At 31.1% G+C, this 13,291-nt stretch overlaps 1 pseudogene across 1 annotated transcript; it reads right to left on the bottom strand.

Annotated features, from left to right (window-relative positions):
• Window positions 1–1,916: 1,916 nt before the first annotated feature.
• LOC143606532 (epoxide hydrolase 1-like) lies at window positions 1,917–6,557 on the bottom strand (annotated as a pseudogene). Its single transcript, XR_013148762.1, has 3 exons — window positions 6,043–6,557; window positions 2,229–2,476; window positions 1,917–2,163 (listed from the first exon to the last, which is right to left on the bottom strand). The product of XR_013148762.1 is annotated as an epoxide hydrolase 1-like (transcript).
• Window positions 6,558–13,291: the final 6,734 nt, after the last annotated feature.

Genomic DNA, 13,291 nt, shown 5'->3' with positions numbered 1-13,291 from the left:
ACTAACCAGTGTTATAGATTTTAACAGCGGGCTACTACCGGGATTAATACCCTTTTACAACGGGAGCCAAGTCGTCGTTTAAAAGTGTTTACAACCTAATGCAACGGGACAAAAACCGGTGTTTATAATTATTTACACAGCGGGACGTGAACCGTTTTGTTTTCAATAAACTAAATACAACGTGCTTATTATATACAATTGGTACGTACAACCACAATATAATAAAAATATTTGTTCATCCACCAGATTCTACATTTCAATATATATATTCCATTTACATACAAACCTAATACAATCATATTGATATACACCAAATATAAAACAAGTTTTCAAAATTTTGAATTGATGAAAGGGAATGGGCTTTAAATTCATCATCTACAATAAATAATGAGATAAAGTTATAACAATTCATAAACTATAAAGTAATTAAAAAAATACAGTACTTATCTAATTTAGTAGTGTTTCATATAATGGCTATATTGTTTGTCCACTCATCAAATTCCATATGTTGAAAAAGAATAATATTTTCTATATAAACTAATTATAATTTAAAAATAAACATGAATAGTATTAAGTACCTACAGCTTATAGAAACATGTGGAGATGTTTCATCATAATTTAAAACATGTACATTAAAAAAAGTAATTATATTTGTAAATAAATAAAGTATCTAGTAATCTAGTATATATACCTCAAACTCTTTTGGATGTCACTCTTTTCTTCAAATCATTCTATTGAAACTAGCTAGTCTTCTACATAATCAAATCTTTAAATACATGTAGCTTATAGAAACTTGTGGAGATATTTCATCCTAATTTAAAACCTATACATAAAAGGAATAATTATATTTGTAAATAAACAAAGTATCTAGTAAGCTAGTATATATACCTCAAACTCTTTGGATGCAACTCTTGTCTTCAAATTAATCCATTGAAACTAGCTAGTCTTCTACATAATCAAATCTTTAGATTATCGGGTATTTAAAGAATTCCTACGTATTTTATCAATAGATAAACTATATAATTTACAAATATTCTTATACCTTTGTTTAATGATGTCAATCTTATATAGATTGGGCCAAAAGATTAAATAGGAATCTGTTTCCTAACGCAAATAAAACATTGGTTAGACAATCTTTAATTACACGTGCATGCACACTTACAAAGTTAATTTAGTTTAAACAATCATACGGAGTGAAAATTAACAAAATAGATTAGCTGGATTCTCTTCAAAATGAATACATATTTGATGGATATATAGTAATTGCCTTTCCAAAAAAAACTTGTGTTTTAATTCATAAAACAAAACAAAAATGTACTGCTTAAGGTTTGAAGAAACGGTGCCTATAGGTAAGCAAGTGAGCGGTTGTTATATGAGGTGGGAAGTAAGCGAGCAGTCGAATATTATTGTCAAAATGAATTCAAAATGTTTTTGGTGAAAATGTAAACATTATGGCGGGGAATTAATAAATTTTGGCGCTGTGAATAGATTATAACACAAGCACTAAATTTAATCAGCGTATATGATACAAATTATAAACAATTGTCTCTAAACCGGTGTAAATTATTAATCTTTATTTCTTATTTATTCTATCTAATAGTACACTGAGTCAATATTCCTACGAATATTTTGCTCGGAAAAGGTTCCATTTTTTAGTATTGTATAAAACCACTTGATCAATTATCTAAGCTAGGGCAGTTTTTAGTTTATACGGGTCGACACCAAAAAGGATATCAAAACATGTTCGAGTCATCAATATTATGTTGAGAATCATGAAAATCTCATATCAACCTAAACTTTACGCTTCAATGATCGAAAAGGGTAAAACTGAAAAAAGTAAAATTTATTATAAACACGAACATTCAATAACCAGATATTTAGCCACTAATATTTGATCTCATCGAAGATCTCATTACTTAGAATTTCTTTATGAAATCAATTATGTGTTTGTTGATTTCATCGGGCTTCTCTTGGTTGATGTAATGAGCCACACCTTCCATTACCACAACTTCTTCCAGCAATGGAACATCCTTCTTAAATCCGCCATTGTTTATGTATTCCTTGATACCTCGTATATTATAGGCAAGGTCCATGTCTCCGATTACAAATTGTGTTGGCACCATAACTTCAGCACCCCTCCATGCAGAAGTTAGTTCCCAGCTCCTGCGGTCATTTAACCAAAATTAAATTACATAATGGACCACTTTTTTTCATTTTTCTTTACTTACAAATGAAGTGCTCGGTAATAGTTGATTCCTCCGGTAATTCCACCTGCCTTCTCGTGCTCGCTGGCGAAGTACTCAATATCTTCTTCAGACAGCCAAGGTGGTAAGGTCACCAGAACACCAGGCGGTGAATGTAGAAACCCTTTACCTTTAGGGAGCAAAAATGGTCCTGGATCTCGTAATGTCAAGATTTTTTTCATGAAAGTTTGATAACTCATTTTAGCAAACTCAGCTTCAATGTCACCTGGTTGCTACACCGTAAATACACATTAATTAATAAAAAGAAGACAGAATTACAAATTTTGTCCTTTAAAAAAAGCCAAATTACGGTTCGTGTCCTTTTCTAAGTTTCCTTGCAGGCGGTGTACTTTAAACTTTTTTTTCCTACAAGTTTTGTCCTTTACGCTAACTGGGTTAGAAAAACTCAGTTAAGTATGACATGTGCCAGACATGTGATGGGCATAATTGTAATTTTAATATATCCCTCTTCTTTCTCTCTAAGCCACCACCATCACCATAAATTCCGGCCACCTCGTTGCAGATTCCATTCAACCCACCACCACCACCTCATTCAGATCTTTAGTTCCTTTCTTCGATGACACTTCAATCAAACTCGCAAGCTTCATAAAATTCAATTTTGAATCATTTTGACCGGAAGCTATTACAGGTTTCAATGTGGAATCAACAATTTTGGGCTTTAAAACATCACCATTGAATACCGATTTCGACTTGCTCACATAACTATCATCTCTAGTAACCAACTCAGACGTCTTCACCGCCTCTTTCTCAAAATACAAACTCGAAACCGGCTTCGAAACCACACTGACCGTACTCGGTGAAGCATAACTCGACAAACTCGCTGAAGCCGAACCACCCGACTGCCCATTCCGGTCCCCACAACAGCTGGAAGCTCTCATAATCATTTCATCAAACACTTGGTGGGTGTGTTCAAGATCCAGCAATTTAACAGCTTCCCTCTTCTGCTCTTCGGTCTGAAACCTCACAAAACACTTCTGTGTAGAGGCTATTGGAATGGCGTCGATCTGGAAAACCCTAGGGGTGTGCTGATGGGGGGGGGGCTGGTGGCTGTGTTTTGCAAGGTTCGTGGTGCTGCGGTGGTGTTGGGAGGCGTGCAGAACACGTGGTTGACCTACAGTTGCCGGGTTATGTTTGGAAACCCTCGGTAGCGGTGGTCCGGTGGCGTCTTGACGCCTCTCTCCGCCGCCGTAAGATACTAACCTGCACTTTTTGTGTTGTTTTGTTGTAACCTTTTACATATTGAACTTCAATTTGCGCTGCTATGTTGCGACTTTGAATAAATTTCATTATCATTCAAGTGTAGCTTCTTGAATAATTTGAAATCATTGACTTTGACTTAGTAATGATGTGTATCTGAAGCCTCTGCTGGCTTGGATTGACAACCAAGATGGTTCGGTCGTGGTTTAAGATTGATGGTATGCCGGTGATGGTAGACGGGATATCAACAGAGAGAGAGAGAGATGGAGGCCATAGTGATAATAAAGTTGCAGGTAGAGGAAGAAGAAGTTGCAGGTAGAAGAAGTTGCAGGTAGACGAAAAGACAAAAATGCCCTCACATGCGTCTCACGTGAGGGCATTTAACTGACTTTTTCTAACCCAGTTAGCGTAAAGGACAAAACTTGTAGGAAAAAAAAGTTTAAAGTACACCGCCTGCAAGGAAACTTAGAAAAGGACATGAACCGTAATTTGGCTTTTTTTAAAGGACAAAATTTGTAATTCTATCTAAAAAGAAACAAAAGTTAGTAGACTGAACAAATCAAATTGTTAGCCAACTTGCAGTTATCTATTATATTTATTAATTTTGTATGAGTGTTTATCATTTGAGTATTTAATTATTAGTTATCATTATCTTTTACACAGTTATAGTTATTAACTGGTATTAACACCTTCGCGTTTTACACATCCACTCAACTCGAATGCATGAAGTTATCACCAACATTGCTATCGCCTTCGGTCGGTCACCATCCCCTCGCCCAAGGTCAGTAACTTTCATTAGCAATTAAGAAAGCCGAACAAAAAGTATATGTAAGAACGTTGAACCACACACGCTCATTACTTGAACCAAACACACAAAAATTAAACCAAAACGTGAAATATAGGTCTTTGTTCGTTGCAGCGTGTTAACTCATTAAATTTAGAGTAAAACGTTAAACAAAAAAATTGTTAAAGATGAAAATTATAGAAGACTAAAGTTGAAAGTGGAAAAATGTTGGCGTTAAAGCCAAAATATTTTGTGGCATTTTTGTAAACTATGAAAAGTGTTGGGGACAAAATTAAAAGAAAAAAAAAAGAAACTTAGATTAAAAAAATTACTAAAGCATCAAGTACAAGTATTTGGGCACATAATCTTCTACAATTATATATATATATATATATATATATATATATATAAATTTTGTGCGAGTGTTCATTATTGTCAGCATTTAATTATATAAGATATCTTATCGTGATCTTTTATACAAGGGAGGAGGAAGTGCCCCTCCCATCATTCACACTATTTCTCAAGTGGTGAAGCATGCTTATGGCCCGGGTTGGTCATGCCTCCTTTTTTTGTTGTTTTTTTTTAGTTTTTTTTATTTTTGCGCTAAGTAGTGTAAAATTATTCGTTTTCAATCAAAAATAATAATTTTCGTCCGAAATTTTGAGCATTACCCTCCTTATACGTATGGAGTCCAGCCCATTGTAAGTTAACGTACAATAATCGTTTAACGTACGTTAGGTACGCGGATCATGTTCATGTTTAAAAACCTAAGACGCTCAAATAGAATTCCAAAACCTAATACGTTCAAACTTACCTAAAATGTTCAAGGTTATAACCTAAAACGTTCAAGGCTGAAATCTATAACGTTTAAGGTTAAAACCTAATACTTTCAAGGTTAAAACCTAAAATGTTCAAGGTTTAAAACATCATATGTTCAAGGTTAAAACCAATTATGCTCAAGTAAAAAACTAATCGATTAAAAGATCCAGTTTAGTGATTAGTTAGATCAATTTCAAGGCTAATTAATCAAATGGCTTCAACAATTTCAATTTCGGTTGGTTAATTGATCATACAAACCTATGAACAACGATTAGAGGAACATCGATAAAAGAGGACGGTGCTCACGACGGTGGACGGTGATTGCGACGGTGGAAGGTGGACAGTGGATGGAATCAGTGGACTTTGAATGAGACGATAGGGGCGGTGAACGACAAACAGATCACATAGTTGTGATTAAAGGGTTAGCGTTTTTTTTAAATCGACGTTCTATAATGTCGCGTACATATTGTATGATAAGAAATTATAGTATTGGATCATTTACCTAAATTAACTAAATTATTTTCAAATTAAAGACATAAAAAAATATTATTTTTCAAACTCATTAAGAATTTGAGTATATAATATTCAGTTAACTTGATTTTTTTATCAAATAATAACAATATGAGCATAATAATTGGCAATTAACTTGATTTTTTTTGTTTGAAATTGAAATTATAAATTGGTAGAAAATTGAATTTAGGGCTTGGCTTTATTTTATAAGAAAACTTCAACTACCTACCCTAAGTCATCTTTTCTCCAGCCACTAACCAACCCTAATCTTCTTCTCCAACATCAACTCAACCACCACCGGTCACCCACCTCTCACCGATCTCTGGCACAGCCGCCACCACCATGCCACACGCGGGTCACCATTACCATTACCATCTACAGGACACTCTGTCCACCCTAATCTCTCAATACAAAGAGATTGACTTTTAGTTATTCAACACATAAAATATTTTTATCTCATTATGATACCTGAAATCTGGTCATGTAGTGATCATCTCCGTACTCTTGTCTTAACAACTCGACCAGGCCTCCATTTGGGTTCCAAGGAGTAAATACTAAGGTTAACCAAAGCTTTGACTCTATCGGGCTGAAACATACACAAGTACCAAGCAATGTAAGCACCCCAGTCATGACCCACAACAAAAACCTTTTCACCTTCGTTTGTGATAGCATCAAGTAGCCCAATCAGGTCGCCCACCAAATGAGGAACAGTGAACTTGGTGTGGTCGTTGATGGGTGCACCCGTAGTCTGACCATACCCGCGAAGGTCTGGTGCCACGGCTCGGTAACCATGGTCCGCCAAATACAGAATCTGGTGGCGCCAGGAGTACCAGAGCTCGGGGAATCCGTGAAGGAACAAGACTATTGGACCTTCACCCTTTTCGGCTACGTGCATGTTGAGCCCATTGACATGTAAGGTCTTGTGCTGTATCCCCTCCATGTTATTGTTATTGAGTATTAAATTTGAACAATATGCTCATGTGATTCTGGTTAGATGTTACCGTCTTATATAGTACTCATGGAATTGGTTCAGGCTTGAGCTACCACGTAAAGACATCAATTATATCGTGAAAGAGGACAAAGAATTAAATTATATGTAAGATTGGATAGATAACGTGACAGAATAATTCAGCTATATATATTAACGTATTTAAAAAAAACAAAGAACGCGCGTTTCTGCAGCTAATCTATCCGAATTCGGTTGTTATCGAATAACGATACAGCAACTAAACCAAAAATAAATACATCAATGTCCAAATACAACAATTTAACATATATTATAAAACCCCTATTGCGAAACAAAAAACAAAACAAAACAAAACTTGTGCGTAGTAACGACGAACTGACTTCGAATTCAGTTAGTATCAACCATCTCGACATTGAATCATGAACATAATTCTTTTTTGTTGATGATACGTAATCTTCTTAATTATTCGACATTAAACTTAGAATTATAATATATCTTTCTTCTATTTGCTTTCGAACATAAATTTGTAACATAAATGTGTTAACATAAAAATATTTAAAACAAAAGAAAAATTTGTTGATGTGGCACAGGCCGCGCAGCCACGTTCCCACTTACGGTGAAACGGCTCGAATCAAACATAAATTCGTACGCCCAGAAAAATTGGTGATGAGTGGCACCAAATATAAATTTTAATCTAGAATGGTTGTTTGATCTAAGCTATCAAAGAAAAATTAAAATAAAAAGAAAAAAAGAGAAAATTAGAAAAAGATCACAGACCAAGAGTTAAGGTGAGTGTTTTGGCTAAGTAGCAGGTGTTAGGTAAAGTGTTACGTTATTGTAACGTAATTGAAACTCTAAATAGCTCACCTTTCAATAAGTTTGTCGTGGTTTAACCGGATAAAATTAAAAAAAATATGTCAAATCAGCCCATCACCATTTAGAATTTTGTTCATCCCTTTTCGAGAAAGTTAATGGAGTATAACGAAAACGAATAACTTTATAGACCCTCCCATCAATTTAATAATTATAATGGAAACAATAGAATCCGACCCTCCCTCAACTTGTTCCCCTCCTTTTCTTACTTTTTCTCTCTTTCGAGTCACGAGAGAGACATAAAATTCAGAGTTGGAAAACAGCCAAAGCCTAGTGGGTATATTCAAAACTTGAAACATTTGGATCAACGAGTATTCTAAGACCGGATAGAATTATGTAGAATATTATATAATAGGTTATTGACATGTGGGTATCACGGGTGGAAATTAAAATCGTCTAATAATCACATATAACTTTAACCGACAATATTGCCCGTTCTTGAAAGTAAGTTCATTGAACTTGTTTAAAATCGAAGGATAGACAAAGTCTATTAAATCATAGATTGGATATAATGAATTGTTAATTAGATGATCATCGGAAATTTGTACATTAATTCGTCGTCATTTGGACTCCCCCCCCCACCGAACATTCCCTTCATATATATCCAATAGTTAATTCGTAAATTATTTTTATCTCTTCAACATGTAAGGTTTGGCATCCAACAGTGAGCCTCGTGTTTTTTTGATAGTTTAAGTACTTTTCACTTTGACAAGATATAGGAAGAACTAATTTAAGTGTAATTTAAAATAAACACGAACAAAAGTCTGTACAATTTAACTATTTATTTAACAAAAGTATCATAAATTTAGTATTTACAACTCCCTAAATATTTCCTTGTATATAAGGTTGTAGCATTTCGTTGTTGTCAAAGATTAATATAAATAGGAACAAATTGGTTTTTTAATAGCTAATAACTAAACACTTACAAACATCAATCGGCTTATATGACTTGTTTAATGATTCAGAGAGCCATAACTTGTATACACTCTAATATTGACTTGAACTTGTTATGACTTTAACTCAAGATGTTAATAACCCATATTAACTCAAACAGGTTCTAAATCATGACACGAACTTGTACAACAATACATTTTAGCATTTCTGGATGTGGCAACCATTCGATATAGTTACGTATTTTATTTTCCATTATTAAGATACTAATAATGTATTCATCTTTTAATACATACAAAAGAGAATAAAATAATTTTAGTGGTTCTTAAATATTTAGTAGTTCTCATTAAGCCCACCATTATGTATAAATCTTAAAATATTGGTTTTAGTTATTGATCTGTATTGATAATCTTTATATCTAAAAAGACAAGTGTCTCCAACATATGATGTATTGATAATACGAAATCAAATTGCACAATGATCTTGGCTAGAAAATAATTTAATATATTATAGAAACAGAGCTTTCTCTTTTTATAGTATTATTTGGAAATGAGTTTAATAGACTTTCCCTAAATCTTGTCCATATGCAACCAATCTATTTTTTTTCCTCCTATAAAGTCATGCACTTGGCCATTAACATCTTCTCTATCTTATTTTTGCTGATATTGACCTTGACTTTGTTAATGGTCATTGCAAAACAGACTACAACTGAAAAACAATACTTTCTCTTTAATTTGAGCGAAAGTTTCTTATCTGAAGGTGTTAGACCACATGAATTATATAAGTGCGATAATCAGTATTAGTACACAAAATAACTTTTACTTCAACAAAACGTCTACTATCACACCCCACACTACGGCCTAGGAGTATGACACATATGTTGATACCACAATTGTAATTAAATCAGAGTTACGTTTAAATAGCGGAAGTCTTTTAATACTTGTGGATTTAAAATATAACATTTACATATACAAAAGACGGGATTTAAAAGTTCCCGTATATAGTTTGAAAGATTACTTGTTTAAGTTTTACAAAACAAACCACCATTTAACATTATATTATATTTAACAAAAATATCCGAGCCATCGGATTCTTGCACTTCGTCATTCCAAGTGCTAACCTTGATCACCTGCAAAATGTATGAAAATACGTCAGCAACGAATGCTGGCGAATATGCTGACGCTATAAATATTTTCTTTACTCAATCACCCCTCGAGACTACGTAGGTCTCGGCCCAACGTGGCTTAGGAATAATCAAGTTAAAACAACACAATTCATAAACTCAAGTCTCTATACTCGGGTTCCCAGCAAACACCACAGCGTTCAACTAGTTGAGTGCGATACGCGATGACGTTGGCCTTTGATGATCGCGTATCCCCATTGACCCCTTATAGAATGTTTTGACCAAACCCGTCGCGGTACGCGATGGGCTCGTCTTTTGTCCCGTCGCGTATCTTGATAGGACAGAGAAACAGAATTTTCACTTTTAACCTTGGAGTTTGGAATTTGGCAAAATTTGTCCCTTGACTTTGAAAGTTTAACATTTTTAACTCGAAATTTCCGTGATGTTACATCTACCTAAATTAATTACTCGCAATATAGTTCCATTACACAAACCGTTCTTCTGATTCATATTCCTTAGTAACATTATTGGCAGACCGACTTTTAGAACCAATCTACGAGTCAAAATGATTTTGCTCTTTTTGATTTTATTTAGTATAATGTGTTTATGAAAGTTATAGTTCAAATTAAATATGAAAAAATAATTTGTATGATCTTACTTAAAACCAAAAAACTGATTTTTATATGGAATACAACTAAATTTGTGAATTTTGCTGCTAAGTATGGAAACAATACAAATCGAGTAAATCAAATATGAGTAAAAAATAATGGAGAAATAAGTTTTAAATTTCCAGTATACATTAAATTGGTCAAATAACATATTAAGTTGATCAAATAAATTAATGTGTATTCAATACAAAACATATTAACTATTTAGTATAATCAAAAGTAATTATTTAAATTCCCAGTATACATTAAATTTGTCATTTATACTAATTAAAAATAAGTCAAATATAAAAGATGAAAATTTTTATAACATTGAATACTATTAAAAACTATAAAAGATTGTTGCAAAAGTGTTAAATTTCGGTTTTGTAAAACTAGAAATAAATAAATGTAAATATTATTATAAATTTTTTCATTTTTCTTGGAAATTCAGTAACTAAACAATATACTATTAATTTTTTTAATTATCACGAAATTATTGTCAACACTTTAGCATCATTACCTTTTTTAACAATAAATTTCATTAGCTAATTAGTTTTTTTCAATTTTATACATTAATCTTAGTATTTAGCCTAATTAATAATTGGCCAATTATAAAAGATGGAAAATTTTTATTTTATGTTTTGTTTATTAGTTTACTTTTTAATTTTGCCCGAATAATTTAGACAAATCGGTAATTCTTAACATTTATGTCTAATTAAAAATTATTCAAATATAAAAGATGGAAAGTTTATTGATATTGGAGACTATTAAAAACTACAAAAGAGTGATCAAAATCCGGTTCTTAAAAGCATAAATAAATAAATAAATAAATGCATAAATGATTGGAATGTATCATTAAAACTAAAGATGATCAATAATTAGCATAAATAAGTAATATAGTGAATATCTAAGATTTTTTAAATATAAATTTAAAATAAGTAATAAACAAAATATTAAATTGGTCAAATAAGTTAACGTGTATTTAATACAAAACTTATTAACTTTCGAGTATAATCGAAAGTTAATTATTTAAATTTTCAGTATACATTAAATTTATCATTTATGCTAATAAAAAAATGGTCAAATATAAAAGATGGAAAATTTGTTGACATTAAAGACTATTAAAAACTACAAAAGATTGTTGCAAGAGAGGTTAATCTCGGTTTTTAAAAACAGAAATAAATAAATGTAAATATTATTATAAAAACTTTCCATTTTTTAGAAGTTTACTAACTAAACAATATAATATTAATTTTTTTAATTATCACGAAATTATTGTTAAGATTTTAGCTTCATTAACTTATTTAACAATAAATTTCATTAGATAATTATTTTTTATCTTGACTATGCCTAATTAAAAATTGGTAAAATATAAAAGATGAAAAGTTTTTATTTTCTATTTAGTTTATTAGTTTATTTTTTAATTTAGCCAGAATAATTTAGAAGAATCGGTAATCTTGACATTTATGCCTAATTAAAAACTAATGTAAAAGATGTAAAGTTTATTGAGATTGGATAATATTAAAACTAAAAAAGTGTTCAAATTCGGTTCTTAAAAACATAAATAAATTAATTTATAAGATTGATTATATAAAAATCAATTAAATTATAAGAATTGTGAAAAATACATAAATACATTATAATAATAAAAAATATACATCCAATCTTGTACAAAAAGTAAGACATTTTTGCAGCAAACACTAGGATGACATTAGCTATTCTAGTTGGGAGCCATAAGCTGAAATGATAAAATTAAATAAATGTTAAACAATATATTATTTGGACTAAATGGAACTTTGGTCCGGGCTTTGAATATACCATTTCGTCTTACAAAATCATTTATATCGACCAATCTTCTCCGGGCTTTGAATTGTCCTTGAGACGCTATAGTTTCAAAATATGCACCTTGAGGATACAGCCACTGTGTAGCGCATCCAATTGGTTCAACATTGTGATGTTTGTTGGCTCCATCTTCCTGGTGGTGAAAAAAAACATTAATTTCTGAACAATAACACTTTTAAACAAAAACTAAAAAACAAAATGAATGATATAAACAACAAAAATATAAACCTTAGAAACCAAGAAAATCGTTTTAGCTCAATTTGGTATGATAGTGTAAGAATTCTTGTGTGAAAGTGAATTATTTATATATAGTTCATAGTAAATGATTGAATTTTGGAAGGAATGAATAAAGAAGGAATGTATATACGAAATTAATTAAAAACATAAAATTAGGAAACTTCAATTACATTAAATCATGGACGAAAATTAGGGAATAAGGATTAAGGGATTTTCAAATTAATTTTGAATTACTAAACTGTAATGTTAAGTATATAATAAATACAAAATAATTCAATTCAAATCTTTAATTCTAGACTATATTTAAACATACGGAATTAACATTTTAATGTGGAAAAATATGTTACTAAATTTTTTATTTACATGAATATAATGAATCATCAATTCAATCAATTAAATAATTACCGTATATCTTGAATGATTATCAATTACCGTATATCTAATATCTGAAATGATAATCAATTATGATATATTTAAATTGTGAATCATATGGTTGAAATTTATAAAAATAGTCAACATAATATAATTAATAAGCATTTGAATAATTAAGTAACGGATATAAGTTGTGTAAAAATAACTAAGTAATTTCTTTTTTTAGGTATTAATAATAACACAATTTTAATATAATAAACAGCAATTTAAAAATCGAGTCATTAATATAACATATGGTAAGTAGTAATAATAATTATAAATTAACATATATTTCAAATTAGAATCAACCTTATATATTAAAATCTTTGATTGACTACTTTTGAATAAGTCAATCGGTCAAAATCCGTATTTATAGTAACCCTTAAGGATGCATAATCAAAACCTTAATCAAATGATCAAATGATATATCATAATTTATTAAAATATAGAAATTCCATAATTTAAGAATTCCTTAATCAAATGGAAAATTTATCTCTAATTTACAGAAATTGATTACAGAAATTGATATTTCATAAATATAAAATTAGAAACAATTATATTAAAGTTAAATCTGTAATCTCTGTATATTAGGTTGTTTTATATTGAATTCAATAGATGAAATATCAATTAATTATCTCAAATAAATTAAACCTGGACGGAAGCCTGGTGATTAAACTAACCGGAGGTAACGTTGATGGTGAGCACCTTCATCGATGGTAGACCGTG

The sequence above is a fragment of the Bidens hawaiensis genome, unplaced genomic scaffold (genome assembly GCF_021521415.1).
Source record: "Bidens hawaiensis isolate Kalapana, Puna unplaced genomic scaffold, B.hawaiensis_p1.1 tig00002123_1, whole genome shotgun sequence".
Classification (NCBI taxonomy): Eukaryota; Viridiplantae; Streptophyta; class Magnoliopsida; order Asterales; family Asteraceae; genus Bidens; species Bidens hawaiensis.
The sequence above is the reverse complement of the archived record's forward strand: the minus strand, read 5'-3'. Positions and strand labels throughout refer to the sequence as shown.